This window comes from Microtus ochrogaster, chromosome 21, assembly GCF_000317375.1.
Source record: "Microtus ochrogaster isolate Prairie Vole_2 chromosome 21, MicOch1.0, whole genome shotgun sequence".
Classification (NCBI taxonomy): domain Eukaryota; kingdom Metazoa; phylum Chordata; class Mammalia; order Rodentia; family Cricetidae; genus Microtus; species Microtus ochrogaster.
Genome location: NC_022022.1, coordinates 10,487,868 through 10,498,413, shown reverse-complemented (window position 1 = coordinate 10,498,413; position 10,546 = coordinate 10,487,868). Strand labels below are relative to the sequence as shown.

The 10,546-nt window shown below is 44.6% G+C and overlaps 1 long non-coding RNA gene across 1 annotated transcript; it reads left to right on the top strand.

The window, feature by feature from the left end:
- Window positions 1-792: 792 nt before the first annotated feature.
- Window positions 793-5,647, top strand: LOC113457239. The gene is made up of 4 exons (XR_003377871.1): window positions 793-917; window positions 1,775-1,896; window positions 4,223-5,013; window positions 5,228-5,647. It is a non-coding gene; the product is annotated as an uncharacterized LOC113457239 (long non-coding RNA).
- The last annotated feature ends 4,899 nt before the right edge of the window (window positions 5,648-10,546 follow it).

The window sequence follows — 10,546 nt, the reverse complement described above, 5'->3', positions numbered from 1 at the left end:
AATAAATACAAAAAAAAAACAAAGTTAGGTCTTAGCCTGCTTGGCAGGACTAGCTTCAGATAAGGGAGCCAGCTCTCCTCTCCCTAAGGCAAACCCATTTCCCTTGTAGCTCAGAAAATAAACTGGCAGGCATTGTTGCTACCGGGAGGGAGGGGAGTGGTGGTTCCTGAGAACCAGTTGGTCTCTCTTCTCATGGTTCCTGCATGTGGATCTTTTACTTGAAGTTGCTGTGTCCTTCTTGATGCTGGGCTGGGGACAGAGCCAACACTAAAGACAACAAAGCAGAACACTGAAAAAAAAATCTAGATTTTAGAAGACATTTCTCTATCATCCAGCCAGCCAATTCTAAAGTCACTTTTAAGTCTCCTTTTACATTTGTTAAATCTCCCTCCTTCCCTCCCCCTCACTCTGTGTGTCTGTGTGTATGGATATATGTATGTGCAGGTATCCTCAGAGGCCAGAAGAGAGTGCCATAGCCCCTAAAACTGGAGTTACAGGTGGTCGTGAGTCACCTGACATGGGTGCCAGGAACAGAATTCAGGTCCTGTGGATATGCATGCAGCAAGCACTTTTAACCTCTAGCCATTTCTCCAGCTCTACTCTGGATTTTAGTACTGTGTGTGGATCATGTGTCTTTGCGGTTGAGAGCATCCTAGCTAGTGACACATTTCAAGATGCATTATTATATCCCAGTAAAGGATTACTTTAAGTGTCAACACAAGGACATTAGCCTTTAAACTAATCACCAGAGCCATTATCTCTGTCTTCTCTTGAACCCAGACACGGTGCCTGACCATGGTGCTCTAACATACTGGGACTATGAAGGATGGTCAAGAGAACTGCAGACTTGCCTACTGGGACCCTATCAGACTGTGGGATCAGCAACACCACATCCCCACTTCCATTTTTCTTGCTAGGTAAGAAAAATCCCTGCTTGTGTTGAACTCTGTGTCTGTTACTGGGAGCTGAGGTGGTGCCACCCGATAGAGGGAGGACAATAAATACAGTTTTGAATCTGCGGACTTTTGGATCTGGTGGGAACTACAATTGGGATACTGGAGGGAGGTTTGGGCCGGATGGCTAAGGTGACAGTTCACCAACCACCAGTTTTAACTTTTCTCAGATGTGCTAAAAATAATTATGAAAAATATTTCCTTTTACCCGTTCCCTGCAATATTTTATTATGAGTATTTTCAGATGTACAGCAAAGTCAAAGTATTGGGCGGCAAACACCATATTATCACTGCCTAGATTCCCCAGCAAATATCGTGTTTTGGTTCCATTACTATCTGTACAGCTGTCTCCTTGGTAACCCCTTACTCGTTCTGCATTCCAAGTGTTTCCCCCCAAACTCTAGCATAGATGACATTAGTGTCCAAATATTTGCTTATGTTTTGTTTTTTTTCCCCTAATAAAATTAACCTCCACAAATTGTTTAGACTTTAGGTATACAATTTGATAGAGCTCAGCAAATATCCAAACCCTTTCAGGGCACCGAGCATTGCCACCGACAAGGAAGTTCCGTGTGCTTCTTCCCAGGACACCTGTGCACACATCTTTGGGAGGCAGCCTTGCTATGGTTTGCTTTCTCTGTCTGTTCTAGATTTGCACATAATTGACATTGTGTAATACTTAGTCTCACATTTTTAAATTGACACCTAAACTTATTTCCTGTAAGTTTGGATATTTTTAAAGGATGTCATTTCTGGTATACCTTAACCATTAACCATTCTAAAAGACATTGTCACGATGCTTATTTCAATACCTGTGCTAGAAACCGCATGCCAGTGTGACCTGCCACCCACTGTCCTCCTATTGAAAACACAAGAACAAGCTCTTCTTGAACAGGGTGGAATCTTACAGCATTCCCCTTTCTTCTTGAACACATATTTTCAGGTAAGTCTAAAATAATGCATTTTAATGCTCCAAAGATTTTTCTTGAGTGTCTTTTTATACTTGTCTGGACAAAGACGGTTATATGATGGTCAAAATGAATTAACTTTTCTCTTGAGACCTGTAAGACTCGGAGTGTTAATTAGCTTCTTAGCGTTTGAGTTATCCTTCAAATTATTTTTAGAGTGCAGTTGACTAAAATAGCATACGGCTTTAAATGAGCAGACATTAAACATCAAGGTAAGGCAATACTGGCAATTGCTCTCTTTTGAGATGACACGTTTTTATCTTTGTTCATTTAGGAGTGGGCTTCAACACGGTGTCTTCATACACTCTGTGTCACTATATTGGTTGTCATCCTTTCCCTCCTCCACTGTCCCCTCTCTGTGTCCCTTCCCTTCTAGAAGGTTCCCGTTCTTCTTCTACTGAGTCTCTTTCTACTTTCTTATTAACGTATTCCATTACCCATTTCCCACTTCCCTAGATTCTTTCTTCTCATCTTATGAGTCCTTTGCTAGTTTCATGACCTCCCTACACACATACACAAATATATACCTGCATATATGCATACATATACTCTTAAATCTAGGCTCCATATGAGGGAAACCAGAGATTTGTCTTTCTGAATCTAGTTTGTTTTGATTAACACGGTGTTTTTCAGGTGCATCTATTTTTCTGAAAATGTCATGATGTCATTTTTCTCCATGGCTGTAAAAATTCAAATGATTCGCATGTAGATGAAATACATCTTCTTTATCCATTCATATGATGATAAACATCTAGGCTGCTTCCTTTTCTTGGCTGTTGGGGGACAGTTCAGTAATAAACATAAACCTCCAAACGTCTCTGTGGTATGTTGACCTGCCCAGTTCACATTCCCAACAACCCCAAAAGCGGTCCCCAACACACCTCTTTACTTGTTGGTGTATGTTTCCTTGGTGATAGTCATTCTGATTAGGGTTGAGATGTAATCTTAAAACAGGCTTAATTTATATTTCCCTGTTGGCTAAGGATATTGATCACCTTTCCCATTACTTATTGTATTATTTATTGGACATTTCAAGTTCTTGGTTTTTGCTATCTATTCAGGTCATTGGCTCACTTACTAAGTAAATGGCTTGGATTTTTTGTTTAATTTTTGCCATTCTTTGGGTAGTCTAGTACTCTAGCTACAAATGCCTGGCCTGGTGAACAGAGGTAAACATTTTTCCTCCTCTGCAGGTTCTCTCTTCACTGTGGTGACTTTCTTTTTTCTTCTGTGTAGAAGCTTTTGAGCTACATTTAATCCCATTTGCCAGTTATTGGAATTATGAAACTTTTTCCCTTGATGGAATTGGTAGGTTAGGGTTTTCTTCTATTAGTTCATGTATTTATGAATAGACGTTATTTGTTGCTAGTCACAGAGCAGAGCATTCAGCATAAATTCTCTTAGTATTTTCATAGTGGTTTGTTGCCGTTGTTTGAACAAAGTCCTGTTATGTGGCCCAGGTCAGCCTTGAACTTGTGACCTGCTGTCTCGGAGTACTAGAATTATAGGTGTGCAGCACTCTGGGATACCTTATGCTCCTTCCAAATCAAATGCCTCACCACAGATTTGTCTATTATTTAAAACTCTCATTATATTTTGTTGTTGTTATTCTCCTCTCTTTGAGACAGAGTTTCCCTACATGGTCCTTACTGGCCTGGCACTCACTACTTAGCTCAAACTGGTCTTGAGTTCACATATACTTGCCTCTTTGTCCCAAGCATTGGGATAAAAGGTGTGTACCACCTTGGGCAACAGAAACTATTCTTAATGATTAATCCAATAGTTCAGTCATTCTTCAATCTTATTGAAAGCTTGGGGTTGTCACCCTTTTCCAGGAATATTTATTATTCGTGTTGTAGTTATTTCTCTCTTAACATCTACCGCATTGTACGAGTTGGTGGTCCAGGGAGTTTTATACCCTTGGGAAGTGTACCGCAGTCAGGTTCAGGATGGGCAAGCAACAGCTCCTTAAGAAAGATGACTTCCTCACAGGCACAGAGTCAACCGCCTGTGAGGAGGAATACAGTTGGGAACAGGGGATCTAGGCTGAGTCAGCTCTCTCTGAGCCATTAATGCTGCAGTTCCCTTGGGAAAGGTTCCTTCAGCCCGCAGATATACATTCCCCTAGACAGATGATTGTTTTGTCCAGGAGAATGGAGGCTGTGCCTGTGGAGATGGTGCCAAGTGACATAAGAACAGCACCCTGAGTGGGCAGAGGAGGCACACCAGTCAGCCTTCCACCATTACACCAGACGGCTGAGGCACCAGCTAAGAAAGAGAACTCTTTGTTTTGTCTTACAGTGTTGATAAGCCTTGAACAATTGGTCCCATGGCTTTGGGTCCGCAGAGAAGCATGCCTTAGTGAAAGCCCAGGACAGTGCAAAATCTCCAGCTTCAACCAAGGACAAGACAGGAAAGGAGAAAGAAAGAGAGTGGGGGTGCCATTATCCCTTTCCAGGAAGATCCGAAGACCCCTCAGTAAACTCCACCCCACAACAGCATCAAGCATGGGAACAAGATTTTCCAAGTGAATCTTGGGGGGATGCGATGATTGCTGTCACATCAACTTGACACAACCCGGAGTCACCAGGGAGACAGTTGCTGGGAGGGGGTGTCCTGGGCTCCGGGCAGGCCATCAAGGGCTTATCTTACCCAGGTTAATTGTTGGAAGAAAACCCACTTAACCGGGGGCAGGACCATTTCCTGTGCGTGAGACCTGGACGGTACAAACTGGAGAAAGTGATCTGAGTCCCTTGCACTGCTCTTTCCTGGCTGTGGGTGTGACCTGAGAAGCCACCTCAAGCTCTTGCTTCCATTCCTTATGAGTCATGTTGTTCTGTACCCTTGAACTCTGAGCCAAAACAAATCCTTTCTCCGCTCAGTTGTGTTTGCCGGGGTGTTTTATCCCAGTTACAGGAAAAGAAACCAAGACTGGCATATCTATACAAACCACAGTGAATACTTGAGGAGCCTGGGAAGAAGTGACCAAAGACGTAAGAGAAAACTCAGAAGAAAGCAGGGCCCCTGAGACTGAGTCAGGAGACTTTCTGGAAGGAGGGAGCTCACATTGTACAATGCCTCTGCAATAACTGGTAAGTAACGGTTCATTGGGTTTGGTGACCTGGTGCCCTGCGGCCTCTGCAGCCTGGGCAAGGCCTTTTTAGAAGGGCTGGGTGGGGCACAATGGACTGCAGGAAGTCACAGTGATTGTACTTTGAAGAAGTTTAGCTGTGGGAGTGGTGGAGCAAGGTGGTGGGACTCTATTGATTGATTGATTAATTGACTGATTTCCTTCTTGAGGTGCAGAGGAAAGATGTGCTTATAGACCTTGGGAAAAAGAAGAGAACCAGGATATGGCCAGTGAGCATCAAGACAGGAGCATGGACACCGCTGGTCCATACATAGAAACCGGAGGAAATGGGCAAAGGCAGACTGGTGGTGTTACCTCACTTCCCCAAGTGTAACCTCTGAGCCCCTGGTGATCTGCTTTTGTGACCTGTGGAATTTTCTGCCTATTGTTTTAATGCCTTGTGGCCTATATATTGTGTGATTTATTTATTTATTTTTTTGGTACAGCTGTTTGTCTGTTTGTTTAGTGTGTTTGTACCTGTGAAGACACAGCACTATGCCTATGTGGGCAGAGGCCAGCTTGCAAGAGTGGGTTCTCTTTTTCCATCATGTGGGTCCTGGTGTTAGATCACCAGGCTTGGCACCTGTACTGTCCCTATTGTGTGATTTTTAAAAAATAATTTAAAAACAAGGTAAAGTTGCTCATTTTTCTAGTAAGTTGTGGGACAGTCTTGGGTTTGCAGCTAGAGTTGTGTTTCCCCAAGAGAATTTTCTTGTCTTTCTGCAGATCATGTCAAGGCAGTGACATCACCTTCACCCAGACAGCAGAGTCCCTGGAGGGCTGGCTTGTGGTTGAGTTCTCAGGGAAGATCCCCTCATGCCCACGATCAAACCCAAACACAGGTGTTTCCTCGCCCTGCTTTGCACAGTGGGTTTGTTTCTTACCTTGAGAATGTAGCTCCTGGGATGGGGCAGGTTTGGGTGGGGCATCCTAGCAGACTATTTTAGTAGGGTTTCAGGCTTAACCTCACAAACCCCAAGCTGTGGCAACTGTCAACGGAAACTCAGGGCAGAGGGCAGAGGGCAGCTTTGGCGCCAGACTGCTTCCCAAGGTGCCTACTTTCACTTCGTTTTGGCCTTTGTAGATTCTCTTCCTTTTGTGGTGGCTCCACAGTGTGTGTGTGTGTGTGTGTGTGTGTGTGTGTATGGTGTGTGTGTGTGTGTGTGTATGGTGTGTGTGAAGTGAGTGTGTATGTATATATGTGTGTGAGGTGTGTGTATGTGTGTGTATGTATATATGTGTGTGAGGTGTGTGTATGTGTGTGTGAAGTGCTGATGTATTTCACACAACATTTTGGATTTAACAGAGGAGATACCTCAGGTGGCCGGTGTACCCTCCTGCTAAGAAAGGCAGCCTGGTAGCCTGCTGTCATAACTCTGGTTTTGATAATCAGGTCACGGGTAGTTTTGACTGCCCAGTTTGCCGGCGGTTGCTATGTTGCTGGAAAACAGTCTGTGGGCTTGGGGTTTCTAAACCAACCATTTTATGGATGCCCAGAGGAGGAAGGAAAGCAAGGGCCTGGGTTTGCTGATTACAAGGCGTCACCATGGTCACCGGTTGCTGGGCTCTTTGCAATCTTTTTCCAGCGGCATTCAGGCTTCCTTTTGCCATTTTTTTTAAAGCTTCTGGTATTTGCTGCTGAGAGAAAGGATTGTTTATATGTGTGTGGGACAGGTGGGCCAAGAGGCGGGGCAAAGACTCAGGAGAAAGAGACACAGAAGCAGAATGATCTGGAGGGCTCGGACAGACAGACAGACAGACCCTGAGGGAACAACCGGCCTACTTTACTTTCACTTTTGCAAGGGCAGAGAGGGGAGGAACAGAATGCACTCAGGTCTGACTACTAAATCTAAATATTTATTTTGCCTTGTAGGGATTCCCATTGGAATCATACGGATTAAAAAAAAAACACCTTTAAAAATGTCAGAATATGGGCCAGCGAGACGGCTCTGTGAGCAAAGGCACTTGCTGCCAAACCTGATGACCCCAGTTTGATCCCCAGGACCCACATGGTGGGAAGGGAGTAATGACTCCCACAAGTGGTCCTTTGACCTCCACGCCTCCTCTCTTCATTAAATAAATCAAAAAGCAATATGGACTAAGAATACAGAATAATTTTAGTATGATTTTCTTCTTGTGTATAAGTTTCAATTTTATCCTCAAAGGCCAAGACTAAGATTATCAGTGTCTAAGAATGCCTATGTGTGCAAGGCATTGTGTCGTTATGCAGGAAATCCACTGTAGAGAACCGGATCACGTGGTTATGAGAGATTCAAGATCTTGGCCGACGTGCCGAGCTGGGAGAGCATGATACATAGATCTCCTTTAGGTCCAGTGGCCTGAGAACCGGGAGACCCCACTGTATAAGCTCTAGATTGAAAGTCTGGAGGCTTGAGACACACTGGAAGCACAGCTTCCGGGTGACTCCCCCAGCCAAACACAGAAGCTAGCCAGGCTTAGGTGAACTAACCTGCAGATGTTGGCCGGAGCTCATGAGTGAGAAGAGGTTTTATTTTCAGTCACTGAGTTTGGGTGGATCTGTTGGGTGGCGAGAACTGACTTACTGAACGCCATACAGGAAGATGTCTGGATAACTTCTTAATTTATCTTGGCCGAAAGCCTGAGAAGTGATTAGATAAGAAAATGGGTTCTGTAAGCTCACTGCAAGCTGTCCACACGCCCTAAGATCTGTGCTAAGGTGGTGAGCCTTTATGCACGTAAGACACTAAGAAAGTAAAGCTTCTAATCACAGGCGGAAAGGGGGTGTCTATAATTACTCAACTAATGGTGATGATAATCCCGAAAAGCCCCCAACAGGACAGAAATAAAAAGCAGAAAGTAATGTTCATGGGGTCTGCATCTGGTGCTGTCACCAAATGTAGATCAAACATATTTTTTTTTATAAAAATGGTGTCTGTACTGCACAGATATAGATGTCTCGTGCCGGCCTTCGAGACCACGACGTGGCAACCGCTGTGTAGCTTCTATCTGTGTTTGGTGGTATAAATAATCTTGAGATGATTTCAAGGATGTGGGAAGATGTGTGCAGATTGTATGCAAATAAGCCATTTCCCATAGGCACTCGGGTATTTGTGGAGCGGGGCATTTGCAGGAGGTTGTGGGATCCCGGAGTCTGCACTGGATAGGAAGGGAAAACTATCTCCAGAATATTTGAAGAATTCTTGCACAGAAATTAAAGGCAAGAAACTCCATTTTAAAGAGAGTAAAAGCCTTAAGAAACGTTTGACGAAAGGGGGAATCCAAATAGACAGCAGTCTGCTGTTTTCCCAATCTCAGAGAACAGAGAGATAGACAACAAAACCCTAACTGCAAGGTTAGGGCTCAAGACTCAAATGTGGCTTGTGAGAAAATTCCAGTTTCAAGGCTAACCCAGAAACGTAAGAAACAGGATGCACAAGGCTAGCCCAGAAACTCGAGAAACCGAATGCCTGACACGAGTTGCCAAACGCGTGCTGAGACACGCAGCGTTGCAGGCCGGCCCCCACACCTCCAGGCAGTGGCATTTTCTCTGGGGATTCAGAAGAAGAGCTTCATCTTGGGGTTAGTATAAGGCACAGAGAATATTTCAGGAGGTAACGAGCCAAACAGAGCATGGAAACTCACCTGCAGCATTGAATACTGGCTACGTCTACATGAACCCTTTCCTTTGGTTTATGATGTGGCAGCCACGTGTAAGGTAAGGCTGCCTCCATCCACTGTGGGGATGGACTGTGGTAGGGCCTGAGCCACTGACCACTGTCCCACTTCACTGGCCACAGATGGGAATATTCAGCCTTCTGATCTGTAAATTCAATCAATTGGGAATAAACTTACATCTGTATTTAATAAGTAAAGGTTTCTTTCTGGTCATTCCCTAAATGCTATAACAACTACTTACACAGCACCGACATTGCATTGGGTATTATATGTAATCTGAGAATGATTTAAAGCATATGATTATATGCAAATACCATTTTATTAGCTACCTGCCGATGTTTTTAAGAGTTATTTTTATTCTGTGTTAATGACTATTTTATCTACATGTATATTAGCACACTGCATGCATGCCTGGTGCCTCAGAGACTAGAAGAGGGTTTGAGTCCCCTGGAACTTGAGTTACAGATGATTGTGAGCTGCCATGTGGGTGCTGGGAATGGAGCCTTGGTCCTCTGAACCACTGAGTCATCTTCCCAGTCCCCCATCTGTTGATTTCTATACCCAGGGGTCCTGGAACCTCACCCTGAAGACACGAGTGCAGACCAGAAGGGCTGTCAGTTCATGGAGGTCAGGTCACAGTTTATTAGTTAGCTCTTCACGACAACATACATAGGGAATATTTGGACAATAACGATAATATTGCTTTTGATGAGGCAAAGTAAAAAATTAAGATAAGAACCAGCCATAGAGATGGCACACAGATATGACAGAAGCCATCAGCAAGGAGGGAGGGTGGGAGGTTCATTTTAAGGAGTCAGTTCAGCCTTTCCTTCACTTGTTCTTAATGTACACTCAGCTCTTCTCCCTTTAGATGTGTGTGTGTGTGTGTGTGTGTGTGTGTGTGTGTGTGTGTGTGTGTGTGAGAGAGAGAGAGAGAGAGAGAGAGAGGGGGGGGGGGTACAGGTTCATGCACTCTCACATGGAGACCAGAGGAGGCTGTCTGGAGTCCTGCTCAACACACTTCATTTTATCACCCCGACTTTTATCACCCCGAGACAGGGTTTCTCACTGACTTTGGAGCTAGGCTGGCAGCCAGCAAACCGAGTGATCTTCCTATCTCTGTCCACCCTGGCTGACGGCGCTGGTGTTACAGGCATGTGTGAGCGTGCCTGGCTTTTCACGTGGATTCTGGAGCCTCGAACTCAAGTCCTCATGCTTTCATGGCAGGCCCTCTGGCCCACAGAGCCATCTCCACGTCCCACATTCGCTAGGTTCTCGTTGTAAATTCATCAGCTCGCTTCGCATGGGTGTGGCATGTTTGGAAATGACAGGTGTGCTGAAAAGCAGGCATCTCTAGATTTTGGCAGGGATGTTTTGAACATTTGACATTACCTATCACAGCTTCATCTATCTTTAGAATCAAACGTTCTTACTGCACCAAAAAGCTTTCATTTAAATGCAGCCAAGGAAGTCTCCATGAGAACAGAAGGATGTTTTCCAGAAACTGTTAAGGTGGAGTCTCTGACCTGCGCAAAGACACGGGAACTGGACTTCAGGGAATGTGTCTCCCAGGACGCAATGGAGGTGCCCTGTTTCACAGTAATGCCCACCTCTTGCACCGCTTTTATCTTTAGAGCTTTCGCAATGTCTACTTTCTTTGAGACATTGTAGGTTTCTTAAGATATTGCAATCCACATTAAAATGTTCGTCTTGTGAGAACTACATGTTGAATTAGCACATTTTGGGCAAAGCTTGCCAACTCAGGAAGGAAATTGCCGTGCCATCCTAACGGGTAGATCTTCTGAAGGGACGTGGTTCTGGCTCAACTGGGGCACCAC